This window comes from Canis lupus, chromosome X, assembly GCF_011100685.1.
Source record: "Canis lupus familiaris isolate Mischka breed German Shepherd chromosome X, alternate assembly UU_Cfam_GSD_1.0, whole genome shotgun sequence".
Taxonomy (NCBI): Eukaryota; Metazoa; Chordata; class Mammalia; order Carnivora; family Canidae; genus Canis; species Canis lupus.
The window spans coordinates 67,423,089-67,449,447 of record NC_049260.1 but is presented as its reverse complement, the minus strand read 5'-3'; the positions used below and the strand labels follow the sequence as shown (position 1 = coordinate 67,449,447).

The following is a 26,359-nucleotide window of genomic DNA, read 5'->3' as shown; positions in this document are numbered from 1 at the left end:
GGTAGTAGCAGCATAATGAAGAATATTAGAATTGCTAAATCGGTAGTTTATTTAGTTGGTATAATATTTTTCTTTCACTATAACATAGTATGGAATGAATGTAATATTTTGCTTTTCTTAAATTTCTTATCCATAATGTTTAAGTAAAAGTCCTTAGAACTCGATAAGCAGCCTAAAGTTTTAAGCCACAGATGACAGAACGGGGAAAAAAAAACACTACTCATGGTTCACTTAGTGGTTATATTCACTTTTTCTCTCATTATCAAACTTAATTCAAGAAAAATACAAGTATTTTTACTTGCACAGTCTGGAAAACTGAGGCAAATTGGAAAATTATTTAAACCAGTTTTAGAAATGATTGTGTTGTAGCAGAAGTTTGAATCCATCCATAGATGCTAAGGGATGCAACATACATCACTGGCTATATTTAATTCATGTTAAAATACTATAACTGTTTTAATTGTTTCTTTGTTTTATTTACTTCAGTGAACACAAATTAAAGAGAATTTGCCATTAGAAAAGTAAAAATACGGGTCATTTTCTACTTAAAAAGTTTCTCCACAAAGTTTTCCAGAGTGGCTGCACCAGTTCACATTCCCACCAACAGTGTAAGAGGGTTCCCTTTTCTCTGCATCACCTCCAACATTTGTGGTTTCCTGTCTTGTTAATTTTCCCCATTCTCACTGGTGTGAGGTGGTATCTCATCGTGGTTTTGATTTGTATTGCCCTAAGGGCAAGTGATGCAGAGCATTTTCTCATGTGCATGTTGGCCATGTCTATGTCTTCCTCTGTAAGATTTCTGTTCATGTCTTTGGTACATTTCACGATTGGATTGTTTGTTTCTTTGCTGTTGAGTTTAATAAGTTCTTTATAGATTTTGGATATTAGCCCTTTATCTGATAGATAATTTTCAAATGTCTTCTCCCATTCTGTAGGCTGTCTTTTAGTTTTGTGGACTGTTTCTTTTGCTGTGTAGAAGCTTCTTATCTTGATGAAGTCCCAATAGTTCATTTTTGCTTTTGATTCTCTTGCCTTCATGGATGTATCTTGCAAGAAGTTACTGTGGCCAACTTCAAAAAGGGTGTTGACTGTGTTCTCCTCTAGGATTTTGATGGAATCTTGTCTCACATTGAGATCTTTCATCCATTTTGAGTTTATCTTTGTGTATGGTGAAAGAGAGTGGTCTAGTTTCATTCTTCTGCATGTGGATGTCCAATTTTCCCAGCACCATTTATTGAAGAGACTTTTTTCCAGTGGATAGGCTTTCCAGCTTTGTCTAATATTAGTTGACCATAAAATTGAGGGTCCACTTCTGGGTTCTCTATTCTGTTCCATTGATCTATGTGTCTGTTTTTGTGCCAGTACTACACTGTCTTGAGGACCACAGCTATGTAGTACAACCTGAAATCAGGCATTGTGATGCCCCCAGCTATGGTTTTCTTTTTTAATATTCCCCTGGCTGCTCAGGGTCTTTTCTGATTCCAAACAAATCTTAAGATGGTTTGTTCCAACTCTCTGAAGAAAGTCCATGGTATTTTATAAGTATTGAAATAAATGTGTAAATTGCCCTGGGTAGCATTGACATTTTCACAATATTAATTCTTCCAATCCATGAGCATGGAATATTTTTCCATCTGTTTGTGTCTTCCTCAATTTCTTTCAGAAGTGTTCTATAGTTTTTAGGGTATAGATCCTTTACCTCTTTGGTTAGGTCTATTCCTAGTATCTTCTCCTTTTGGGTGCAATTGTAAATGGGATTCAATCCTTAATTTCATTTTCTTCAGTCTCATTGTTAGTGTATAGAAATGCCACTGACTTCTGGGCATTGATTTTGAATTCTGCCACACTGCCGAATTGCTGTATGAGTTCTAGCAATCCTGGGGTGGAGTCTTTTGGGTTTTCTATGTACAGTATCATGTCATCTGCGAAGAGGGAGAGTTTGACTTCTTCTTTGCAATCAGAATGCTTTTTATTTCCTTTTGTAGTCTGATTGCTGAGGCTAGAGTATCTAGTAATACATTGAGTAGCAGTGGTGAGAGTGCACATCCCTGTCTTGTTCCTGATCTTAGGGGAAAGGCTCCCAGTGTTTCCCCATTGAGAATGATATTTGCTTTTCGGGGCTTTTTGTAGATGGCTTTTAAGATGCTGAGGAATGTTCCCTTTATGTCTACAATCTCAAGAGTTTTGATCAGGAATGGATGCTGTATTTTGTCAAATGCTTTCTCTGCATCTATTGAGAGGATCCTATGGTTCTTGTTTTTTCTCTTGCTGATAGGATCGATCACATTGATTGCTTTATGAGTGTTGAACCAGCCTTGTATCCCGGGGATAAATCCCACTTGGTCATAGTGAATAATCTTCTTAATGTATTGTCGTATCCTATTGGCTAGTATCTTGTTGAGAATTTTTGCATCTGTGTTCATCAGGGATATTGGTCTGTAATTCTCCTTCTTGGTGGGGTCTTTGTCTGGTTTTGGAATTAAGGTGATGCTGGTGTATAGATTGAGTTTGGAAGTACTCCATCTCTTTCTATCTTTCCAAACAGCTTTAGTAGAATAGGTATGGTTTCTTCTTTAAAAATTTGATAGAATTTCCCTGGGAAGCCATCTGACCCTGGACTTTTGTGTCTTGGGAGGTTTTTGATGACTGCTTCAATTTCCTTCCTGGTGATTGGCCTGTTCTGGTTTTCTATTTCTTCCTGTTCCAGTTTTGGTAGTTTGTGGTTTTCCAGAAATGCGTCCATTTCTTCTAGATTGCCTAATTTATTGTCATTTAGCTGCTCATAATAAGTTTTTAAAATCGTTTGTATTTCCTTGGTGTTGGTGGTGATATCTCCTTTCTCATTCATGATTTTATTAATTTCAGTCTTCTCTCTCTTCTTTTTAATAAGGCTGGCAAATGCTTTATCTATCTTATTAATTCTTTCAAAGAACCAACTCCTGGTTTTGTTGATCTGTTCCACAGTTCTTCTGGTCTCTTATTCATCGCGTTCTGCTTGAATCTTTAACTCTCTTCTCCTGCAGGGTGTAGGATCTATTTGCTGTTTTTTCTCCAGTGCCTTTAGGTGCAAGGTTAGCTTCTGTATTTGAGTTCTTTCCAGTTTTTGGAGGGATGCTTCTATTGCAATGTATTTCTCCCTCAGGACTGCTTTCGCTATACCCCAAATATTTTGAACGGTTGTATCTTCATTCTCATTGGTTTCCATGAATCTTTTTAATTCTTCCCTAATTTCCTGGTTGACCCCTTCATCTTTTAGCAGGATGGTCCTTAACCTCCACGTGTTTGAAATCCTTCCAAACTTCTTCTCGTGATTTAGTTCTAGTTTCAAAGCATTATGGTCTGAAAATATGCAGGGGATGATCCCAATCTTTTGGTATCATTTAAGACCTGATTTGTGACACAGTATGTGGTCTACTCTGGAGAACGTTCCATGTGCACTTGAGAAGAATGTGTATTCAGTTACGTTTGGATGCAAGTTTCTGTAAATATCTGTGAAATCCATCTGGTCCAGTGTATCATTTAAAGCTCTTGTTTCTTTGGAGATGTTGTGCTTAGAATACCTGTCGATTATAGAAAGCAATGTGTTCAAGTCACCAAGTATAAGTGTATTATTATCTAAGTATTTCTTATCTTTGGTTATTAATTGATTGATATGCTTGACAGCTCCCATTTGGGGCATAAATATTCATCATTGTAGGTTCCTCTTGTTGCATAGATCCTTTAAGGATGATATAGTGTCCCTCTTCATCTCCTACTACAGTCTTTGGGGTAAACTTTAATTTATATGATATGAGGATTGTTACCCCTGCTTTCTTTTGAGGACCATTTGAATGGTAAATGTTTCCCCACCCTCTTATTTTCAAGCTGTAGGTGTCCTTACATCTAAAATGAGTTTATTTTAGACAGCAAGTAGATAGGTCTTGCTTGTTTATCCAGTCTGAAACCCTGCATCTGTTGATGGGGTCATTAAGCCCATTCACGTTCAGAGTTACTATTGAAAGATATGAATTTAGTGTCATCATAATACCTATTTAGTCCCTGTTTTTGTGGATTGTTTCCTTGGACTTCCTCTCTCTTTTACAGAGTCTCCCTTAATATTTCTTGCAGAGCTGGTCTGGTGGTCACATATTCTTTCAGTTTCTGCCTATCTTGGAAGCTCTTTATCTCTCCTTCTATTCTGAATGAGAGCCTTACTGGATAAAGTATTCTTGGCTGCGTGTTCTTCTCATTTAGGACCCTGAATATATCCTGCCAGCCCTTTCTGGCCTGCCAGGTCTCTGTGGAGAGGTCTGCTGTTAACCTAATACTTGTCCTCATAAATGTTAGGGATCTCTTGTCTCTTGCTGCTTTAAGGATTTTCTCTTTATCTTTGGAATTTGCAAGCTTCACTGTTAAATGTCAAGGTGTTGAATGTTTTTTATTGATTTTAGGGGGATCTCTCTATCTCCTGGATCTGAATGCCTGTTTCCCTTCCCAAGATAGGGACGTTCTCACCTATGATTTGTTCAAATACACTTTCTGGTCCTCTGTGTCTTTCGGTGCCCTCGGGAACCCCAATTAAACGTGGATTTTTCATTCTGAGGTTGTCATTTATTTCCCTTAACCTATCCCCGTGATCTTTTAATTGTTTTTCTCTTTTTTCCTCAGTTTCTTTCCTTGCCATCAACTTCTCTTCTATGTCACTCACTCGTTCTTCTACCTCATTAACCCTCATCATTTGGACCTCCAGTTTGGATTGCATCTCATTTAATTTATTTTTAATTTTGGTCTGATTAGATCTAAATACTGCAGTCATGAAGTCTCTTGAATCCTTTATACTTTTTTTCTAGAGCCGCCAGTAGCTTTATAATTGTGCTTCTGAATTGGCTTTCTGACATTGAATTGTAATCCAAATTTTGTAACTCTGTGGGAGAGTACTGTTTCTGTTTCTTTGTTTTGTGATGAGTTTTTCCTTCTAGTCCTTTTGGTCAGGGCAGAGTGGCCAAAAACCAGTTATACTGTAAAAAGGAGAAAAAGAGAGAAAAAAAAGGGGGGGGGGACAAAACAAAAAACAAGGGGGAGTGTCCTCTGATTCTATATACTGTAAATCCCTGGACTTCCCCTGGAACTTTCCAGCGCTGCTTGGTCAATGACTTGCTTTTCCCCTGTCCTTCCAGCTGGTCTTCCAGGGGAGGGGCCTGCTGTGCTGATTCTCAGGTGTGTGCACCTGGGGGAGCTGCCTAGCCCCCTGCCAGGTGCAGGGCTCAGTGGGAGCTGTTTATGCTGTGACGCCCCTGCTCAGTCCCAGGTGTAAGGTGCCACCAGGAGGAACAACAATGGCAGTGGCCAGCTATCCAGCTCAGGAGTCAGCTCCCGCAGTAACTGCCATAGCTCCCAGTCCGCAGGGGCCTAGATGCTCCGGGGGCAGGAGGTGCCAATCTGCACAGCTCGGGCGGCCGGTGGCAGGAGCATGCTCGCTGACCTGTGCCCTCCCGACCTCTGCCTGTCCCGAGGGGACCACTGGATCCTGGGCTGTGTCCCCCAGCGCCCTCGGCACTGGGGCCTGCAATGCTGGAATTGCGCTCCTGGGGCAGTACAGCCCCCTCCGCATGGAGTCGCTGCCTGAGCCGCTGCCCAAGCTGCTCCCGGGGCCCTGCGGGGTGTGAGCGGCAGCCCTTTAGGAAGCTCAGCCCAGGGTGTGTGGCGCACTCTCCCCCGGGGTGCAGTTCCTCTGTTAGTGCCCCTGAGAGCCTGAGGGCATCCCTGCCCCTCCTGGAATCCTGCTGGAGTTCCCTGTGAGTGCCTTTCCCTCCGGGAAGATTGGCAAAGCTCCTGCTTCTCCACGATTGGGGTTTCCTGTCCTGAGGGCCTCACTGGGCGGCCTTAGCCTGGCTCCTCATGGGGCCCCTCCCCCTCGGATGCTTTTTTATTTCTTTATTTTTTTCCATCTTCCTACCTTGATAGAAGTGCGAACTCTTCTCACTGTAGCATTCCAGCTGTTCTTCTTTAAATCTCACGCCGTATTTGTAGGTTTTCAGGATGATTTGAAAGTTATCTGGGTAAGTTGGTGGAGACAGGTGACTCGGGGACCCTACTCTTCCACCATCTTGCCTCGCCTCTGCCGAGTCAAAGGTAAATGTACTGTTCTTTCAACAGCATGATACTGTCATTTTTTGTTTAATTTTTTTTAACTTTGAGGGCATCAATTTAACACTTTTAAAGACTACATTTTCAAAATGTTCTCACTGTATTCATGGTCAAAATACAGTCTCAAAATATTTCCATAGGGTGATGGGCGAGAACGAGAGACATGCTCTCTCTCTGAAAATAAAGGTTGGAAACATTTTGAAATTGCTATGAAAACATTTGACTGACTTAACAACCTTAAAGAAAACATTTATTTTGAAAACATTTGCTTCCTTTGTAAATGTTTGCTGCCAAAATAAAAGTTTCTTTTTTCATATAGAAGCAAATATTTTGTTGAATAAAATATTTTATATTTTTTATGAATTACTAGAATATTGTTTATAACCACTCTTAGTGACATCATTGTGCACAGATTGTTTTATAAATAAATTAGTGAAACGTCCCTTGTTTTACAGATTTAATGTTCTGAAGAAGCAAGTGTATTGGAAAAAAAATACCTATGTAAGTAATGAAAAATTCAGTCACCCTGTTAAGGAGTTTGTCCTGTACAATGATTATGTCCACACAAAGTGAAACATCTAGAGTTAAAGGCATTGTACACACCAAATATCCAGAAGATAGACTGGCTGATTGAACTTTTCACATTTTAGGTTACAATTTTATTTTTTTGTGGAATTATTCCAAGTATTTCTATTAAATGAGTGCATAAGACATATTAAGAAACTCAATTCGCTTCTACATGGAGTTTATTTCTAATATCTAGGCTGATTTTAATGTATTTTATGTTGCCATCTTGGCTAATAGACTTAACTCTAATCTTCCAAGTCTAGTCATATGTGATTATGCTATGAATCAACACATGGATTGGTTGAAAAGAGCTGCCTATGTCTACAAAAGATGGGCTAGAACTCTCTATTTTAAAAGTCCACTGAAGAGCTAAGATGGTAGAGTAGTAGGAGGACCCCAGGCTTACCTTGTCATTATAACACAGCTAGATACATATCAAATCATTCTGAATAGCCAAGAAATTGATCTAAGAACTGACAGAACTAAAGGGAGAACAAATACCACATCGTGGGAGGTAAGAGTGCAGAGACATGGTCTGGTGAAGAATAGGATCATGGATGCTGTGGAGGGGAGGGATCCCTGGTCACAGAGAGAGGCAAAAGAAAGAGACAAATGCACAGGGGATCACATGAGGAAAACACATCCCCAAAGCCACTGACTGGGAAAATAAGAAGGGATGATTTTTGTATTTCAACTATCAGGTCTCAAAAAGTAGAATTTGGCATGGCTGGTGTAAAGCCCTAAGGGCATTGCAGTGGTCCTGTAGGGAAGGCAACCTGATAACCTGAGGACAGAGGATTCAATATGTGGATAACTTGAGAAGCAATGGGAAAGATGGTTCCCCCTTCTTGGATTGTATCTGAGCAAAGTGGCATTCCCTCCCCAGGGACAAAGTAACTGGAGGATGCCATTTGCCTCCGTCACCTGGCAGGTGGAGAGACACCTGCTGAGGGTGGCTAACCTGGACACTGCCTCTTTTGTGTGCTTTGCTCCAAACCCCATATTCCTTCTTTCTGGCCTGATCACCCTTCTGGGTCAAACCTGCATCCACCACAGTGCAGTGAGACCCTACCCCAGAAGACTAAGGTCCCTAACATTTTGAGGGTTTTTTTTTTAAGTTTTGAGTTTTAAGACTCCATAGGACCGGCTGGATAGAACATAAATTGCACTGTGCAGGTCCAGATGCAAGCAAGCAACGTAGAAACACACAGTGTGAAAACAGTGATCTGATAAACCTTCAACAAAGAGGGTAAATTATTTGCTCATCAGAGAGGGCTTTCCTTGACAGCAGGGAACACAAAATCCCCTCTTCAGGGATAAAGGAGCTGGCTGGTCCCATTTCCCTGCCTTCATATTCAGCATAAACTAACTTTAGTAAATAACACAGAGCCAACACTAGTTGCTTAACTTGCTTTCACCAAGCCCCACCCCCCTTTATTCTGCTGGTACTGCTTTAATCCAGCACATGTGCCTGGAAGCCAGTTCAGCAGACCCTTCCCCCTGAAGACCAGCACAACTGACAACACATACCAGGTCTACTGACCATAGAGTTCTGAAAGCTTCACCTCTACTGGAAATACCACCAGGTTGTTTTTAACAAGCAGCTCAGATCATACGTAGTTAAAACATGCCACACTCTGACCAAGGTCCAAACACTGCCCACTGCAGATAAGAAACCCTGCAAAGGACTGACCTCAGGAATAGAGCAGCCATAACACAGCAGTAGAGAGCCTGCAGCATATACCAGAGAAACTTCCTTAAGCACCAGTCCCTGGACATTATGTGACCAATGTTTTATAAAGCCATTACTCTCAGGATCAGGAAACATAACTGTCTTTCTTAAAATGCAGAAGAAAACAGAGACCAAGAAACAAATGCCAAGATGTAGGAATTCATCTTAAAAGAAAGTACAAGAAAGGGTCACATACTGAGATCTAATGAAACCAGATATATGCCTGATACAGAATTTAAAGCAACAATCATAAGGATACTAGCTGAGTGTGAGAAAAGCATAAAAGACACCAGGGAGTCCCTGACCACAGAGATGAAAGAGCTAAAACCCAATCAGGCTGAAATGAAAAATGCAAAAACTGAGATTCAAAACCAACTGGATGTACTGACCACAAGGATGGAAAAAGCAGAGAAAGAAATAAGTAATATGGAAGATAAAATTACGAAAAATATGAAGCTGTATAAAATAGAGAAAGAAGAATGATAGATCACAAAAGTAGACTTAAGGAATGCAGTGATTCCATGAAACATAGTAATATTTTAATCATAGTCCCAAAAGAAGAAGAGAGAGGAAAGGGGACAGAAGGATTATTTCAGGAATTATAGATGAAAAATTCCCTACTCTGAGAAAGAAAACAGACTTCCAAATCCAGGAAGCACAAAGAATCCCCATCAAAACTAACATAAGCTAGCCAACAGCAAGATATATCATAGTTAAATTTACAAAATATACAGATAAAGAAAAAATTCTAAAGGCAGGAAGACAAAAAGTCCCTCACTTACAAGACAGAACAAACAAGGCTAGCAGCAAATCTCTCCACATAAACTTGGTTAGAAGAAGGTGGCATGAGATATTCAATGTGCTAAACAGGAAGAATATGCAGCCAAGAATATTCTACCCAGCAAGGCTATCATTCATAACAGGGAGATAGTTTTACAGACAAACAGAAACTAAAGGAGTTTGTGTTCACTAAACCAACCCTGCAAGAAATATTAAAGGGGACTCTTTCAGTGGGAAAAAAGACTAGAACAAAAAGACAAAATTTCCAGAAACAATGACAAAACACAATAAACGGGCACTAAATTCATATCTATCAATCATTACTTTGAATGTAAATAGACTAAATGCTCCAATCTAAAGACATGGGGTGTCATAATGGTTTTGAAAAAGCTATATCCTCCTATATGCTAACTCCAAGAGACTCATTTTAGACCTAAAGATGCTTGCAGATTGAAAGTGAGGGGGTGGAGAAGAATTTATCATGCAAATGAACATTAAAAGAAAGCCCGAGTAGCCATATTTTTATTAGACAAAATAGATTTTAAACCAAAGAAGGTAACAAGAGATAAAGAAAGGCACTATATCATAATAAAGTGGTATATCAAAAAGAAGATCTAACAATAATAAATATGCCCCCAACTTGGGAGCACCCAAAATATAAAACAATTATAATCAGCATAAAACTTCTCATTGATAATAATACAATAACAGTAGGGAACTTCAACACCCCACTTGCAGCAAGAGACAGACCATCTAAGCAAAAAATCAACAAGGAAACAATGGCATTGGATGCATACTGGACTAGATAGACTTAACAGATATATTCAGAACATTTCATCCTAAAGCAGCAGAATACACATTCTTTTAGAGCGAACATGGAACGTTGTCCATAACACATCACATACTGGGTCACAAATCAGGCCTCAACAAATACAAAAAGTTTAAGATGTATATTTTCTGACCCCAATGCTATGAAACTTGAAGTACGCCACAAGAAAAATTTGGAAAGACCACAAACACATGGAAGTTAAAGATCATCCTAGCAAAGAGTGAATGGGTCAACAAGGAAATTAAAGAAGGAATTAAAAAAAATACATGGAAACAAATGATAATGAAAATATGACATTGCAAAACTTTTGGGATGCAGCAAAAGCAGTTATACGAGGGAAATATATAGCAATATAGGCCTACCTCAAAAAGCAAGAAAAATCTCAAATAGACAACCAAATTCCATAGCTAAAGGAGCTAGAAAAATAACAATAAATAATGCATAAAGTGAAGAAGGGAAATAATAAATATTAGAGCAGAAATAATAGATAAAGAACCAAAAAAAAGTAGAAAATATCACTGAAACTTAGATCTGGTTCTTTTAAAGAATTAATAAAGTTGATAAACCTCTAGCCAGACTGATCAAAAAGAAAAGAGAAAGAAATAAAATAAATAAAATCATGAATGAGAGAGTAGACATCACAACCAACACTACAAAAACACAAATAATTATAAGAGAATATTATGAAAATTATATGCCAACAAGGATGCCTGGGTGGCTCAGCATTTGAATGTCTGCCTTTGGCTCAGGGCATGATCCTGGAGTCCCGGGATTGAGTCTCACACTGATCTCCCTGCATGGAGCCTGCTTCTCCCTCTGCCTCTGTCTCTGCCTCTATCTGTCTCATGAATAAATTAATAAAATCTTTAAAAAATTATGCCAACAAACTGGCAATCTGAAAGAAATGGATGAATTCCTAGAAACATACAAACTACCAAAACTGGAAGAAATAGAAAAACTGAACACAAGGATAACCAGTAAAGAAATTAAATCAGTACTCAAAAATCTCCCAACATACAAGAGTCCAGGTCCGGATGGCTACCCAGGTGAATTCTACCAAACACTTAAAGAAGAATTAATAATGATCCTTCTCAAACTGTTCCAAAAAATGAAAATGGAAGGATAACTTCCAAACTCATTTTACAAGACCATCATTACCTTGATGCCAAATCCAAAGACCCCACTAGAAAAGAAAATTACTGGACAGTATCTCTCATAAACAGGGATGCAAACATTCTCAACAAAATACTAGCAGATCAAATCCAACAGTACATTTAAAAGTATCGCTCACCTCAGTCGAGTGGGACTTATTCCTGTGCTACAAGGGTGGTTCAAGTTTTGGAAACCAATCAAAAAGATACATCACATTCTGAAAAGAAATGATAAAAGCCATATGATCCTCACAATAGATGCAGAAAAAGCATTTGACAAAGTACAGCATCCATTCTTATTCTTAAAAGATTTTATTTATTTATTTGAGAGAGAAAGCACAAGTGGGGGGAGCAGGAGAAAGAGAAGCAGGCTCCCTGGACTCAATCCCCAGACTGTGGGATCATGACCTGAGCCAAAGGCAGATGCCCAACCGACTAAGCCACACAGGTTCCCCAGCACCCATTCTTGATAAAGACCCTAACAAAGTAGGTGAAGATGGAGCATACCTCAATATCATAAAGGCCATATACCGAAGACCCACAGTTAGTATCATCCTCAATGGGGAAAAACTGAAAGCTTTTCCTCTATGGTCAGAAACAAGACAGGGTTGTCAACTCTCACCACTGTTATTTAAAATATTTCTAGAAGTCCTAGTCTCAGCAATCAAACAAAAAAAAAATTAAAGACATCCAAATCTGTAATGAAGAATTAAATATTTCTGTATTTGCACATAACATGAAACTCTATATAGAAAAATCAAAAGACCACCCAAAAACTGTTAGAACTGTTACATGAACTCAGTAAAGTTGCAGGACACAAAATCAACATAGAGAAATCTTATACATTTCAAAACACAAATAGTGAAGCAGCAGAAAGAGAAATTAAGAAAACATCTCATTTACAATTGCACTAAAAACAATAAAATACCTACAAAAGAACCTAATCAAATAGGTCAAAGACCTATATTCTTAAAACTATAAAAAGAAGGAGGGGCAAGATGGCGGAAGAGTAGGGTCTCCAAATCACCTGTCCCCACCAAATTGCCTAGATAACCTTCAAATCATCCTGAAAGTCTACGAATTCGGCCTGAGATTTAAAGAGAGAACAGCTGGAATGCTACAGTGAGAAGAGTTCGCGCTTCTATCAAGGTGGGAAGACGGGGAAAAAAGAAATAAAGAAACAAAAGGCATCCAAGGGGGAGGGGCCCCGCGAGGAGCCGGGCTAAGGCCGGAGCCAGTGCCCCAGGACAGGAAAGCCCCGTCCTGGAGAAGCAGGAGCTGCACCGACCTTCCCGGGCGGAAAGTCCACGCAGGGAGTTGGAGCAGGACCCAGGAGGGCGGGGATGCCCTCAGGCTCCCTGGGACATTAACAGACACCTGCAAGCCCAGGAAAGTGCGCCATACCCCGCGGCTGAGCTCTCTAAGGGCTGCAGCACGCACACATTGACCCGGGAGCAGCTCAGAGGGGCTCGGGCGGCGGCTCCCCGGAGGGGGCTGCGCGGCCGGGAGCAGGAATCCAACAGCGCAGGCCCCGGAGCACAGGGCGCTGAGACACAGCCCAGGATCCGGCCTCCCCCCGGGACACGCAGAGGCCGGGAGGGCCCAGGACAGCAAGGACGCTCCTGCCCCGAGCTGAGCAGATCAGCGGCTCCGCCCCAGAGCCTCCAGGCCCTGCAGACGGAGAGCTCTGTAGTTTCTGCAGGAGCTGAATCCAGGTTTCCAGAGCTGCCGCAGCCACTGGGGTTGTTCCTCCTGAGGCCTCACGGGGTAAACAACCCCCACTGACCCTGCACCAGGCAGGGGGCTGAGCAGCTCCCCCAAGTGCTAACACCTGAAAATCAGCACAACAGGCCCCTCCCCCAGAAGACCAGCTAGACAGACAGGGGAAAAACAAATTATTGAACACACTGCACTGGAAAGTACCATAAAAAAAACAAAAAACTCCACCCCAAGATTGCTAGAACTCATACAGCAATTCGGCAATGTGGCAGGATACAAAATCAATGCCCAGAAATCAATGGCATTTTTATACACTAACAATGAGACTGAAGAAAGAGAAATTAAGGAGTCAATCCCATTTACAATTGCACCCAAAAGCATAAGATACATAGGAATAAACCTAACCAAAGATGTAAAGGATCTATACCTTCAAAACTATAGAACACTTCTGAAAGAAATTGAGGAAGACACAAAGAGATGGAAAAATATTCCATGCTCATGGATTGGCAGAATTAATACTGTGAAAATGTCAATGTTACCCAGGGCAATTTACACGTTTAATGCAATCCCTATCAAAATACCGTGGACTTTCTTCAGAGAGTTAGAACAAATTATTTTAAGATTTGTGTGGAATCAGAAAAGACCCCGAATAGCCAGGGGAATTTTAAAAAAGAAAACCATATCTGGGGGCATTACAATGCCAGATTTCAGGATGTACTACAAATCTGTGGTCATCAAGACTGTGTGGTACTGGCACAAAAACAGACACATAGATCAATGGAACAGAATAGAGAACCCAGAAGTGGACCCTGAACTTTATGGGCAACTAATATTTGATAAAGGAGGAAAGACTATGGAGGACTAAGGAGGAAGACTTTCTTCCATTGGAAGAAAGACAGTCTCTTCAATAAATGGTGCTGGGAAAACTGGACATCCACATGCAGAAGAATGAAACTAGACCACTCTCTTTCACCATACACAAAGATAAACTCAAAATGGATGAAAGATCTAAATGTGAGACAAGATTCTATTCAAAATCCTAGAGAAGAACACAGGCAACACCCTTTTTGAACTCGGCCACAGTAACTTCTTGCAAGATACATCCATGAAGGCAAAAGAAACAAAAACAAAAATGAACTATTGGGACTTCATCAAGATAAGAAGCTTTTGCACAGCAAAGGATACAGTCAACAAAATTAAAGACAACCTACAGAATGGGAGAAGATATTTGCAAATGACATATCAGATAAAGGGCTAGTTTCCAAGATGTATAAAGAACTTATTAAACTCAACACCAAAGAAACAAACAATCCAATCATGAAATGGGCAAAAGACATGAAGATAAATCTCACAGAAGAAGACATAGACATGGCCTACATGCACATGAGAAAATGCTCTGCATCACTTGCCAGCAGGGTAATACAAATCAAAACCATAATGAGATACCACCTCACACCAGTGAGAATGGGGAAAATTAACAAGGCAGGAAACCACAAATGTTGGAGAGGATGCAGAGAAAAGGGAACCCTCTTACACTGTTGGTGGGAATGTGAACCTGTGCAGCCACTCTGGAAAACTGTGTGGAGGTTCCTCAAAGAGTTAAAATAGACCTGCCCTACGACCCAGCAATTGCACTGTTGGGTATTTACCCCAAATATTCATATGCAATGAAATGCCGGGACACCTGCACCCCGATGTTTATAGCAGCAATGGCCACGATAGCCAAACTGGGGAAGGAGCCTCGATGTCCATCGAAAGATGAATGGATAAAGAAGATGTGGTTTATGTATACAATGGAATATTACTCAGCCATTAGAAACGACAAATACCCACCATTTGCTTCAACGTGGATGGAACTGGAGGGTATTATGCTGAGTGAAGTAAGTCAATCATAGAAGGACAAACATTGTATGTTCTCATTCATTTGGGGAATATAAATAATAGTGAAAGGGAATATAAGGGAAGGAAGAAGAAATTTGTGGGAAATATCAGAAAGGAAGACAGAACATAAAGACTCCTAACTCTGGGAAACGAACTAGAGGTGGTGTAAGGGGAGGAGGGCGGGGGTGGAGGTGAGTGGGTGACGGGCAGTGAGGGGGACACTTGACGGGATGAGCACTGGGTGTTATTCTGTATGTTGGCAAATTGAACACCAATAAAAAATTATTTTATTAAAAAATATTCGATTTGGCATATAACCTGCAAAAAAAATAAAAATAAAAACTATAAAAACACTGATAAAAGAAACTGAAGGAGACACAAAGAAATGGAAAGACATCCCATGCTCATGGATTGGAAGAACAAATACCATTAAAATGTCATATTACTCAAAACAAGCTACACAGTTCATGCAATCCCTAGGAAAACACTGCCAGCATTTTTCAAGAAGTAGAACACTAAATCTTAAAATTTGTATGGAACCACAAAAGACCCTGAAGAGCCAAACCAACCGTGAGGAAGAAAAGCAAAGCTGGAGTCCTTGGAATTCCAGACATCAAGTTACATTACAAAGCTGTAGTGATCCAAGCAATATGGTACTCACAAAAGAATAGAATAATAGATCAATTGAACAAAATAGAAAACCCAGAAATGAACTCACAACTATATGGCCAATTAATCTTCAACAAAGTAGGAAAGAACGTGCAATGGGAAAAAGAGTCTCATGAGTAATAATGTTGGGAAAACTCTACAACAACATGTGAAAGAATGAAACTGGACCACTTTTTTTACACCTAACACAACAATAAATTCAAAATGAATTAAAGGCCTAATTATGATTCCTGAAACCAGTACTATCTTAGAGGAGAACACAGGCAGTAACCTCTTTGACATTGGCCATTGCAACTTCCTTCTCAATATGTTTCCTGAGGGAAGGCATACGAAAGCAAATATAAACTATTGGGATTTCACCAAAATAAAGTCTTTGTACAGTAAAGGAAATAGTCAACAAAACTACAACCTATGGGAGGGTAGAATATATTTGCAAATAACATCTGATAAAGGGCTAGTAAAACTCAACACCAAGAAAGCCAATAATCCAATTTAAATAATGGACAGAAGACCTGAATAGACTTTTTTTTCCAAAGAAGACATACAGAGAGCCAACAGATCTTAAAAAGATGCTCAATATCATTCATCATCAGGGAAATACAAATGAAAACTACAATGAGATATTACCTCATATATGTCAGAATGTCCAAAATCAACAACACAAGATGATACAACAGGTGCTGGAGAGGATGCGGAAAAAGGGGGAACTCTCTTGCACTGTTGGTGGGAATGCAAACTGATACAGTCACTCTGGAAAACAGTTATAGAGGCTCCTTAGAAAGATAAAAATAGGACTACCCTATGATCCAGCAATTGTGCCCAAGGTATTTACCCATAGAATCCACACATACTAATTCAAAGGGATATATGCACCCTGACGTTTATAGCAGCATTATCTACAATAGCCAAATTATGGAAAAATCCCTAATGTCCACCAACTGACGAATGGATAAAGAAGAAGTGATATATATATATATATATATCTCACACAGACTATTAATTCAACCATAAAAAAGAATGAAATCTTGCCATTTGCAATGACATAGATAAAGCAAGAGAGTATTATGCTAAGTGAAATAAGTCAGTCAGAGAAGCAAATACAGTATGATTTTACTCATATGTGGAATTTAAGAAACAAAGCAAACAGGCAAAGGGAAGAAAAATCAGAGAGAGATAGAAAAAAGAAAGCAACAAACAGACCCTTAATTATGGCAAACAATCTGATGTTTACTAGATGAGGCAGGAAGATGGCTTAAATAGGTAATGAGGATTAAGGAGTACACTTGTGATGAACACCAGGTGTTGCACGGAAGGGTTTTATCACTATATTATATACCAGAAACCAATATTACACTTTATGTTTATAAACAGGAATTTAAATAAAAACTTACCAAAAAAAGTAATAGGGAAGCCACCCAAATGTCCATCAAAAGATGAATGGAGGAAGAAGAACTGTATATATATAATGGCATATTGTTCAGCCATAATAAAAAAGAATGAAATCCCTCCATTTATCACTACATGGATGGGCCTATAGGATATAATGCTAAGTAAAATAAGTCAATCAGAGACAAATACCATATGATTTCACTCATATGTATCAAGAATCAAAATAAATGTACAAATAAGGAAAAAAAAACACGTCTTTTAAATATAGAGAAAAGGGGATCCCTGGGTGGCTCAGCAGTTTAGCATCTGCCTTCGGCCCAGGGCATGATCCTGGAGTCCCGGGATCAAATCCCATATCGGGCTCCCTGCGTGGAGCCTGCTTCTCCCTCTGCCTGTGTCTCTGCCTCTCTCTTTCTCTCTCTGTCTCTCATGTATAAATAAATAAATAAAGTCTTAAAAAATATATAGAGAACAAACTGGTGGTTGCCAGAGGGAAGGTAGGAGAGGATGGGTGAAGTAGATAAAGGGTATTAAGACTATACATATCTTGATGAGCACTGAGAAATATATAGAATTATTGAATCATTATATTGTGTACCTGAAAGTAAGGTAACATTTTATGTTAATTATACTTCAATTTTAAAAATTACACGTTAAAATTTGCATTCATACATTTGGTCCCTACAGAGAAGAAATAAGAAAATATAATCCCACACTTCTCCAGGACAAATCTTCACTATTCCTTCCAATTCATATCTCAGTTAAGGAAGAGCTTTATTCCATTGTATAGCCCATTGCTGAGTTTTGTCACTGTTGTTGGATGATGAGAAGGAAGGAATAATACTGATAAGTTAACACCTACTATTGTCAAGCAGTATGTTAGAGTTTACATCAACTTCATTTAATTCTCTAAATAATTCCATAAATATTATCTTTATTTTAATATGAGAAATTAAGCCTTAGAAACACTTATTTGCTGAGGGTCAGCCAGCAGATCCAGACTGTAGCCCTCATCTGTTTGGTTCTAAATCCACTATATAGTGGATTTCCTTTCTTAATTTCTATAAATAGAAGAGCACCTCCTCAGAGTTGAAGAAATATACTCTACCATAACAGAACAAAGTAAACAAGGTACTAAAGGAAGAATTGTTCATGGTTATCTCACTAGGGGCTTGAAACATTTTGTATTTCCATGATTTACCAAACTTGGTTAAAGGCAAATCAGATAAAGGGAACAAGGACTTCACTCTAGGAGTAATTTTACCTTTTTATCTTTACATGGAAGATACCAAATAAGTGGACTATAAGTTCACAACTATAAGCCTAGCACAAATAAAAGGAATGAGGAAATGATTAAACAGCAAAGGTTATAATTGAAGAAAACTAAGAAAAAATGGAACTGGTTAAGAGGTGTCAGTGAAGGCTTTATGGAGGGAGGAAAGGAGCCTTTAGCCAGGTCTCAGGTTGGGTGGGACCCAGGATTGCAGACTAAATCATGGGGATGGAAATGAAGTCATCTTGGGATCAGTGAAGAGATAGGCCTGTCTGTTAAAAATGAGATTATAATGGGAACAGTGGAAATAAATAATAAGTTGCATAGGGCTTACTAAGTGCCAGGCACACTTATAAGGATTTTATATTAAGTCATCTCATTCTGGCAAAAATCCTGAAGCTTAGGCACAGTTAAATAATCTGCCCAAAGTTACACAACAGGTAGTGACAGAGCTGGCATTTAGAACCTATAAAGTATGACTCCAGAGTTTATGCAATTAACCACTACAATGATACATTAGAGACACATACAGATACATTAGGAGAAATATATATTCAAGTGAAGAGATATAGGTAGTCACTTTTTATGTAGTCAAAAATTGAGCTTTTCAATATAAATAATGAGAAAGCAAGTATATAGGAAATATAAGTAATATTGGGCAAAGCCCATAACTGATCAAGATCTTTATAAATTTATTACTTATGGGCAATGTAATTTATTATAAACTATAAATAACTTGAAATATATTTTAAAAGCATTAACAGTATTTATAGCACATTTTAGGTAGAATTATTAAATTTATGTTTTTAATTTATAATCTGATCACATAGAAAGTTTAAGTGGAGAAAGTTCTCATAAAGTTCAAAGATTTTTAATTAGCCTCTTTTTATCCTAATCTGCATATTATATAACTTTCAAAATACTGTTATCAAACAGAGGTTATGACTATATACATACACAGCTACATCTATACACACTACATATTTAAGAACAAAGGAGAGTTGACAGCTCTATCTCCATCAACTCTTTATTTTGGCTATTTTGAGGGTAATAATATGTAGAATGTCATATGCAATATTAATGTCCCAACATGTACTAAGAAATGTGATCTACAGTTACCATTGTTCAACTTGACATACTAAAATATATGGCAGTATCTGAAATATGTTTAAGAATTAAGCTTGAAGTTTAAGACATTAATTTTCAAACCACATATATTTTTCTCTATCACATATGACAAACTGAAGACATTGGAATATAAGAGTAGTGTTTTTATAATTAAAGATTCATGCTTTTCTTTACCTTGATTTTTCTATTAAACAATGACCACTTATTAGGAAAATGTGAATAATGTGCATAAAATTATGATTTAAACATTAACCCACTTCTTTCTAAAGATAGGAGCCAAAAACTGAAAAAGTCAGTGTGCCTTTGAGGATATTTAATTAAAATCTAATCCCACAGTCTTAAAAGCTCACATAAATTAAGCTGTCATTCAAGAGATTTATGCCTTCACATTTACATATTACATACAATTCATCAATTACTCATGTTTGAAAGCAATGCCTTTCCCAGGGTGTTGAACTGCTAATGTGCCAACAGGCATATGAAACCCACAAAACCATACCAACTGGCACCTTGGAGAAAGCTATTTCCATATGGCTTTCGTTTGCACATCCACAGAGTTCCAAGCATGCTTAGAAAACTATGACTATAGTTTGATTGATTCTATTGAGCTAAATTTGTTTGAAAGAGACAATCATATTACTTAATCTTGGTGCAACTGCAAAGTGATGGCAATTCAACAGACCTTCTTGCATTCACGGCAAGTTTTAAAATTACACTAAAGATGAAGAATCATTCCTGAGCTTCAGCATAGTCAAAGCAGTTAAGTTAAAAATATTATCGGGGCAGCCCCGATGGCTTAGCGGTTTAGCACCACCTTCAGCCCAGGGCGAGATCCTGGAGGCCCTGGATCAAGTCCCACGTCAGGCTCCCTGCATGGAGCCTGCTTCTCCCTCTACCTGTGTCTCTGCCTCTCTCTCTCTCTCTCTCTGTTTCTAATAAATAAATAAAATCTTTTAAAAAATATATTCTCTTCAAGTTAATAGAAGGTAACCACTTATTTAGCATTGTATATTTAAGTAAGGGGAAAAAAAGTAAAATATATACCTGTGTGTATATACATGCATAATACCTGCATACACATACATAAGGATGGGGGAGGTGAAAACATCAAAGTGCAGTGGCTCATTCAGAACAGTAGCTATATAAGCTTATATAAGCTTAGCTTATAATATATATATAGATAGATAATATTGACAATTAGCCAATCTTAAAGTCTACTGGATGTTAGTTTTTGCTGAACATTAGCTAGAATATAGCAGTAACAGTGGGTTTATTCTATAAAAAATGTTATTTGCCTTTTATTTCAACTTGCAAAATCCTGCTTTCCTCCTAACAGATGGTACTAATATTATCTGTTAATATTAGGTGTATATTTCTTTTGTTGTAAAAATTTAATGCAAAACCTTATAAGATGCAGCATTTTTACTATCTGGAATGGGTGTAAGTAGTACTATAGAACAAAATATAAGGTGTACAAGTGGAATGTTATTCTCCTGGCTATAATTTAACCCGGAGTAAAATTATTTGAGCTGGATTCTGAATGAAAAGAATCTCTTGCAGGTTATCAGTTTCAGTTGACAACGTTAGCAAAATAATTGATACTCAATGTGTCCAATGCTCCAGCATTCAGAATTAAGTTCTTCAAGCCTTATTCAAATCTTCCACTTCTAAACCCTGTTAAACCTATGAGGGTTTTAATTATGCTTAAGAAGTTAACCCTAGTTATATTATAGTCAGAAAAAAATTATACAGACATATTTTCAGAATAATTCTTCATTATAACAGTTAAACTGATTAAATAATATCTAAAATATTTAATTTTAAATAATGCATTGTAGTAGGGAGACAGGCAATATAAACTTACTATAACTGAAAAACTAGTGACATTTACCACTATAATGCTTTTGTCATACTCAACATAGGTCTTAAATGATAACTGCTATTTACAACTAAATACTGTCTTACAATATCTTTCTCTAAGTGTAGAGTAATGTATTATATCTGCCAAATGTCTCCAAAACAGGCATATTTCTCACTTCTTTCAGAAAAAAAATGTTAAATGTTATGCCCAAATAACTTCTTTGCTGTTTTTTTTTCAGTCATATAGTTCAAATATTGGATAATGTCTTATTGAATGGGTATAAAACAGTTTTTCATTTCTTAGGCTTACTGTGGTAAATTCCTAAGTTCTTTTTGTTAATAAATTGATTTTTTATTAGTGTTCAATTTACCAACATACAGAATAATACCCAGTGCTCATCCCGTCAAGTGCCCCCCTCAGTGCCCGTCACCCATTCACCCCGAACCCCCGCCCTCCTGCCGTTCCACCAGAGTTAGGAGTCTTTATGTCTTTATGTTCTGTCTCCCTTTCTGATATTTCCCACACATTTCTTCTCCTTTCCCTCATATTCCCTTTCACTATTATTTATATTCCGCAAATGAATAAGAACATACACTGTTTGTCCTTCTCCAATTGACTCATTTCACTCAGCATAATACCCTACAGTTCCATCCACGTTGAAGCAAATGGTGGGTATTCGTCGTTTCTAATGGCTGAGTAATATTCCATTGTATACATAAACCACATCTTCTTTATCCATTCATCTTTCGATGGACACCGAGGCTCCTTCCACAGTTTGGCTATTGTGGGCATTGATGCTATAAACATCAGGGTGCGGGTGTCCGGGCGTTTCATTGCATCTGAATATTTGGGGTAAATCCCCAACAGTGCAATTGCTGGGTTGTAGGGCAGGTCTATTTTTAACTCTTTGAGGAACCTCCACACAGTTTTCCAGAGTGGCTGCACCAGTTCACATTCCCACCAACAGTGTAAGAGGGTTCCCTTTTTTCTGCATCACCTCCAACATTTGTGGTTTCCTGCCTTGTTAATTTTCCCCATTCTCACTGGTGCGAGGTGGTATCTCATCGTGGTTTTGATTTGTATTTCCCTGATGGCAAGTGATGCAGAGCATTTTATCATGTGCATGTTGGCCATGTCTATGTCTTCCTCTGTGAGATTTATCTTCATGTCTTTTGCCCATTTCATGATTGGATTGTTTATTTCTTTGCTGTTGAGTTTAAGAAGTTCTTTATAGGTCTTGGAAACTAGCCCTTTATCTGATACGTGATATGCAAATATCTTCTCCCATTCTGTAGGTTGTCTTTTAGTTTTGTTGACTGTATCCTTTGCTGTGCAAAAGCTTCTTATCTTGATGACGTCCCAATAGTTCATTTTTGCTTTTGTTTCATTTGCCTTCGTGGATGTATCTTGCAAGAAGTTACTGTGGCCAAGTTCAAAAAGGGTGTTGCCTGTGTTCTCCTCTAGGATTTTGATGGAATCTTGTCTCACATTTAGATCTTTCATCCATTTTGAGTTTATCTTTGTGTATGGTGAAAGAGAGTGGTCTGGTTTCATTCTTCTGCATGTGGTTGTCCAATTTTCCCAGCACCATTTATTGAAGAGACTTTCTTCCAATGGATAGTCTTTCCTCCTTTATCGAATATTAGTTGACCATAAAGTTCAGGGTCCACTTCTGGATTCTCTATTCTGTTCCATTGATCTATGTGTCTGTTTTTGTGCCAGTACCACACTGTCTTGATGACCACAGCTTTGTAGTACAACCTGAAATCTGGCATTGTGATGACCCCACCTATGGTTTTCTTTTTTAAAATTCCTCTTGCTATTCGGGTCTTTTCTGATTCCACACAAATCTTAAAATAATTTGTTCTAACTCTCTGAAGAAAGTCCATGGTATTTTGATAGGGATTGCATTAAACGTGTAGATTGCCCTGGGTAACATTGACATTTTCACAATATTAATTCTGCCATTCCATGAGCATGTAATATTTTTCCATCTCTATGTGTCTTCCTCAATTTCTTTCAGAAGTGCTCTGTAGTTTGTAGGGTATAGATCCTTTACCTCTTTGGTGAGGTTTATTCCTAGGTATCTTATGCTTTGGGTGCAATTGTAAATGGGATTGACTCCTTAATTTCTCTTTCTTCGGTCTCATTGTTAGTGTAGAGAAATGCCACGGACTTCCGGGCATTGATTTTGTATCCTGCCACGCAACCAAATTGCTGTATGAGTTCTAGCAATCTTGGGGTGGAGGTTTTTGGGTTTTCTATGGACAGTGTCATGTCATCGGTGAAGAGGGAGAGTTTGACTTCTTCTTTGCCAATTTGAATGCCTTTAATGTCTTTTTGTTGTCTGATTGCTGAGGCTAGGACTTCCAGTACTATGTTGAATAGCAGTGGTGAGAGTGGACATCCCTGTCTTGTTCCTGAACTTAGGGGAAAGGCTCCCAGTGCTTCCCCATTGAGAATGATATTTGCTGTGGGCTTTTCATAGATGGCTTTTAAGATGTTGAGGAATGTTCCCTCTATCCCTACACTCTGAAGAGATTTGATCAGGAATGGATGCTGTATCTTGTCTTCATTCAGCTGTTGAACCAGCTTTGTGTCCCTGGAATAAATCCTACTTGGTCATGGTGAATAATTTTCTTAATGTACTGTTGGATCCTATTGGCTAGTATCTTGTTGAGAATTTTTGCATCCATGTTCATCAGGGATATTGGTCTGTAATTCTCCTTTTTGGTGGGGTCTTTGTCTGGTTTCGGATTTAAGGTGATGCTGGCCTCGTAGAACGAATTTGGAAGAACTCCATCTCCTTCTATCTTTCCAAAGAGCTTTAGGAGAATAGGTATGGTTTCTTCTTTAAACGTTTGATAGAATTCCCCTGGGCAGCCATCTGGCACTGGACTTTTGTGTCTTGGGAGGTTTTTGATGACTGCTTCAATTTCCTCCCTGGTTATTGGCCTGTTCAGGTTTTCTATTTCTTCCTGTTCCAGTTTTGGTAGTTTGTGGCTTTCCAGGAATGCGTCCATTTCTTCTAGATTGCCTAATTTATTGGCGTATACCTGTTCATAATATGTTTTTAAAATCGTTTGTATTTCCTTGGTGTTGGAGTGATCTCTCCTTTCTCATTCATGATTTTATTAATTTGAGTCTTCTCTCTCTTCTTTTTAATAAGGTTGGCTAATGGTTTATCTATCTTATTAATTCTTTCAAAGAACCAACTCCTGGTTCTGTTGATCTGTTCCACAGTTCTTCTGGTCTCGATTTCGTTGAGTTCTGCTTGAATCTTAATTAACTCTCTTCCTCTGCTGGGCGTGGATTCTATTTGCTGTTTTTTTTTAGCTCCTTTTTGTGTAAGGTTAGCTTTTGTATTTGAGTTCTTTCCAGTTTTTTTTTTTTTTAAATATGGAACGCTTCACGAATTTGTGTGTCATCCTTGCGCAGGGGCCATGCTAATCTTCTCTGTATCGTTCCAATTTTAGTATATGTGCTGCCGAAGCGAGCACTCTTTCCAGTTTTTGAATGGATGCTTGTATTGTGATGTATTTCCCCCTTAGGACTGCTTTTGCTGCATCCCAAAGATTTGGCATGGTTGTATCCTCATTCTCATTAGTTTCCATGAATCTTTTTAATTCTTCCTTAATTTCCTGGTTGACCCTTTCATCTTTTAGCAGGATGGTCCTTAACCTCCACGTGTTTGAGGTCCTTCCAAACTTCTTGTTGTGATTTAGTTCTAATTTCAAGGCATTTTGGTCTGAGAATATGCAGGGGACGATCCCAATCTTTTGGTATTGGTTCAGACCCGATTTGTGACCCAGTATGTGGTCTATTCTGGAGAAAGTTCCATGTGCACTTGAGAAGAATGTGTATTCAGTTGAGTTTGGATGTAAAGTTCTGTAGATATCTGTGAAATCCAACTGGTCCAGTGTATCATTTAAAGCTCTTGTTTCTTTGGAGATGTTGTGCTTAGAAGACCTATCGAGGGTAGAAAGAGCTAGATTGAAGTCACCAAGTATAAGAGTAATATTATCTAAGTATTTCTTCACTTTGGTTATTAATTGATTTAAATATTTGGCAGCTCCCACATTCGGGGCATATATATTGAGGATTGTTAAGTCCTCTTGGTGGATAGATCCTTTAGGTATTGTATAGTGTCCCTCTTCATCTCTCACTACAGTCTTCGGGGTAAATTTTAGTTTATCTGATAGAAGGATGGCTACCCCTGCTTTCTTTTGAGGACCATTTGAATGGTATATGGTTCTCCAACCTTTTATTTTCAGGTTGTAGGTGTCCTTCTGTCTAAAATGAGTCTCTTGTAGACAGCAAATAGATGGGTCCTGCTTTTTTATCCAGTCTGACACCCTGCGCCTTTTGATGGGGTCATTAAGCCTGTTCACGTTCAGAGTTACTATTGACAGATATGAGTTTAGTGTCATCATGATATCTATTCAGTCCTTGTTTTTGTGGATTGTTCCACTGAACTTCTTCTTAAAGGGGAATTTTAAGAGTCCCCCTTAAAATTTCTTGCAGAGCTGGTTTGGATGTCACATATTCTTTCAGTTCTTGCCTGTCTTGGAAGTTCTTTATCTCTCCTTCCATTTTGAATGAGAGTCTTGCTGGATAAAGTATTCTTGGTTGCATGTTCTTGTCATTTAGGACCCTAAATATATCCTGCCAGCCGTTTCTGGCCTGCCAGGTCTCTGTGGAGAGGTCTGCTGTTACCCTAATTCTCCTGCCCATAAAAGTCAGGTATTTCTTGTCTCTTGCTGCTTTAAGGATCTTCTCTTTATCTTTGGAATTTGTAAGCTTCACTATTAAATGTCGAGGTGTTGAATGGTTTTATTGATTTTAGGGGGGATCTCTCTATTTCCTGGATCTGAATGCCTGTTTCCCTTCCCAGATTAGGAAAGTTTTCAGCTAGGATTTGTTCAAATACATATTCTGGCCCTCTGGCCCTTTCGTCGCCCTTGGGAACCCCAATTAAACGTAGGTTTTTCTTCCTCAGGCTGTCGTTTATTTCCCTTAATGTATCCTCATGGTCTTTTAATTGTTTGTCTCTTTTTTCCTCAGTTTCCCTCTTTGCCATCAACTTGTCTTCTATGTCACTCACTCGTTCTTCCACCTCGTTAACCCTCGTCCTTAGGACTTCTAGTTTGGATTGCATATCATTCAATTGATTTTTTTTTGCCTGATTGGATGTAAATTATGCACTCATGAAGTCTCTTCAGTCCTTTATGCTTTTTTTCTAGAGCCACCAGTA

General features: G+C 38.6%; 1 protein-coding gene and 1 non-coding gene across 2 annotated transcripts in view; both read right to left on the bottom strand.

The window, feature by feature from the left end:
• LOC119868306 (dachshund homolog 1-like) overlaps positions 1–26,359 on the bottom strand; it is a 220,868-nt gene that overhangs the window by 177,053 nt on the left and 17,456 nt on the right. The window lies entirely within an intron of this gene.
• LOC119868709 lies at positions 24,499–24,605 on the bottom strand. The gene has a single exon (XR_005386660.1). It is a non-coding gene; the product is annotated as a U6 spliceosomal RNA (small nuclear RNA).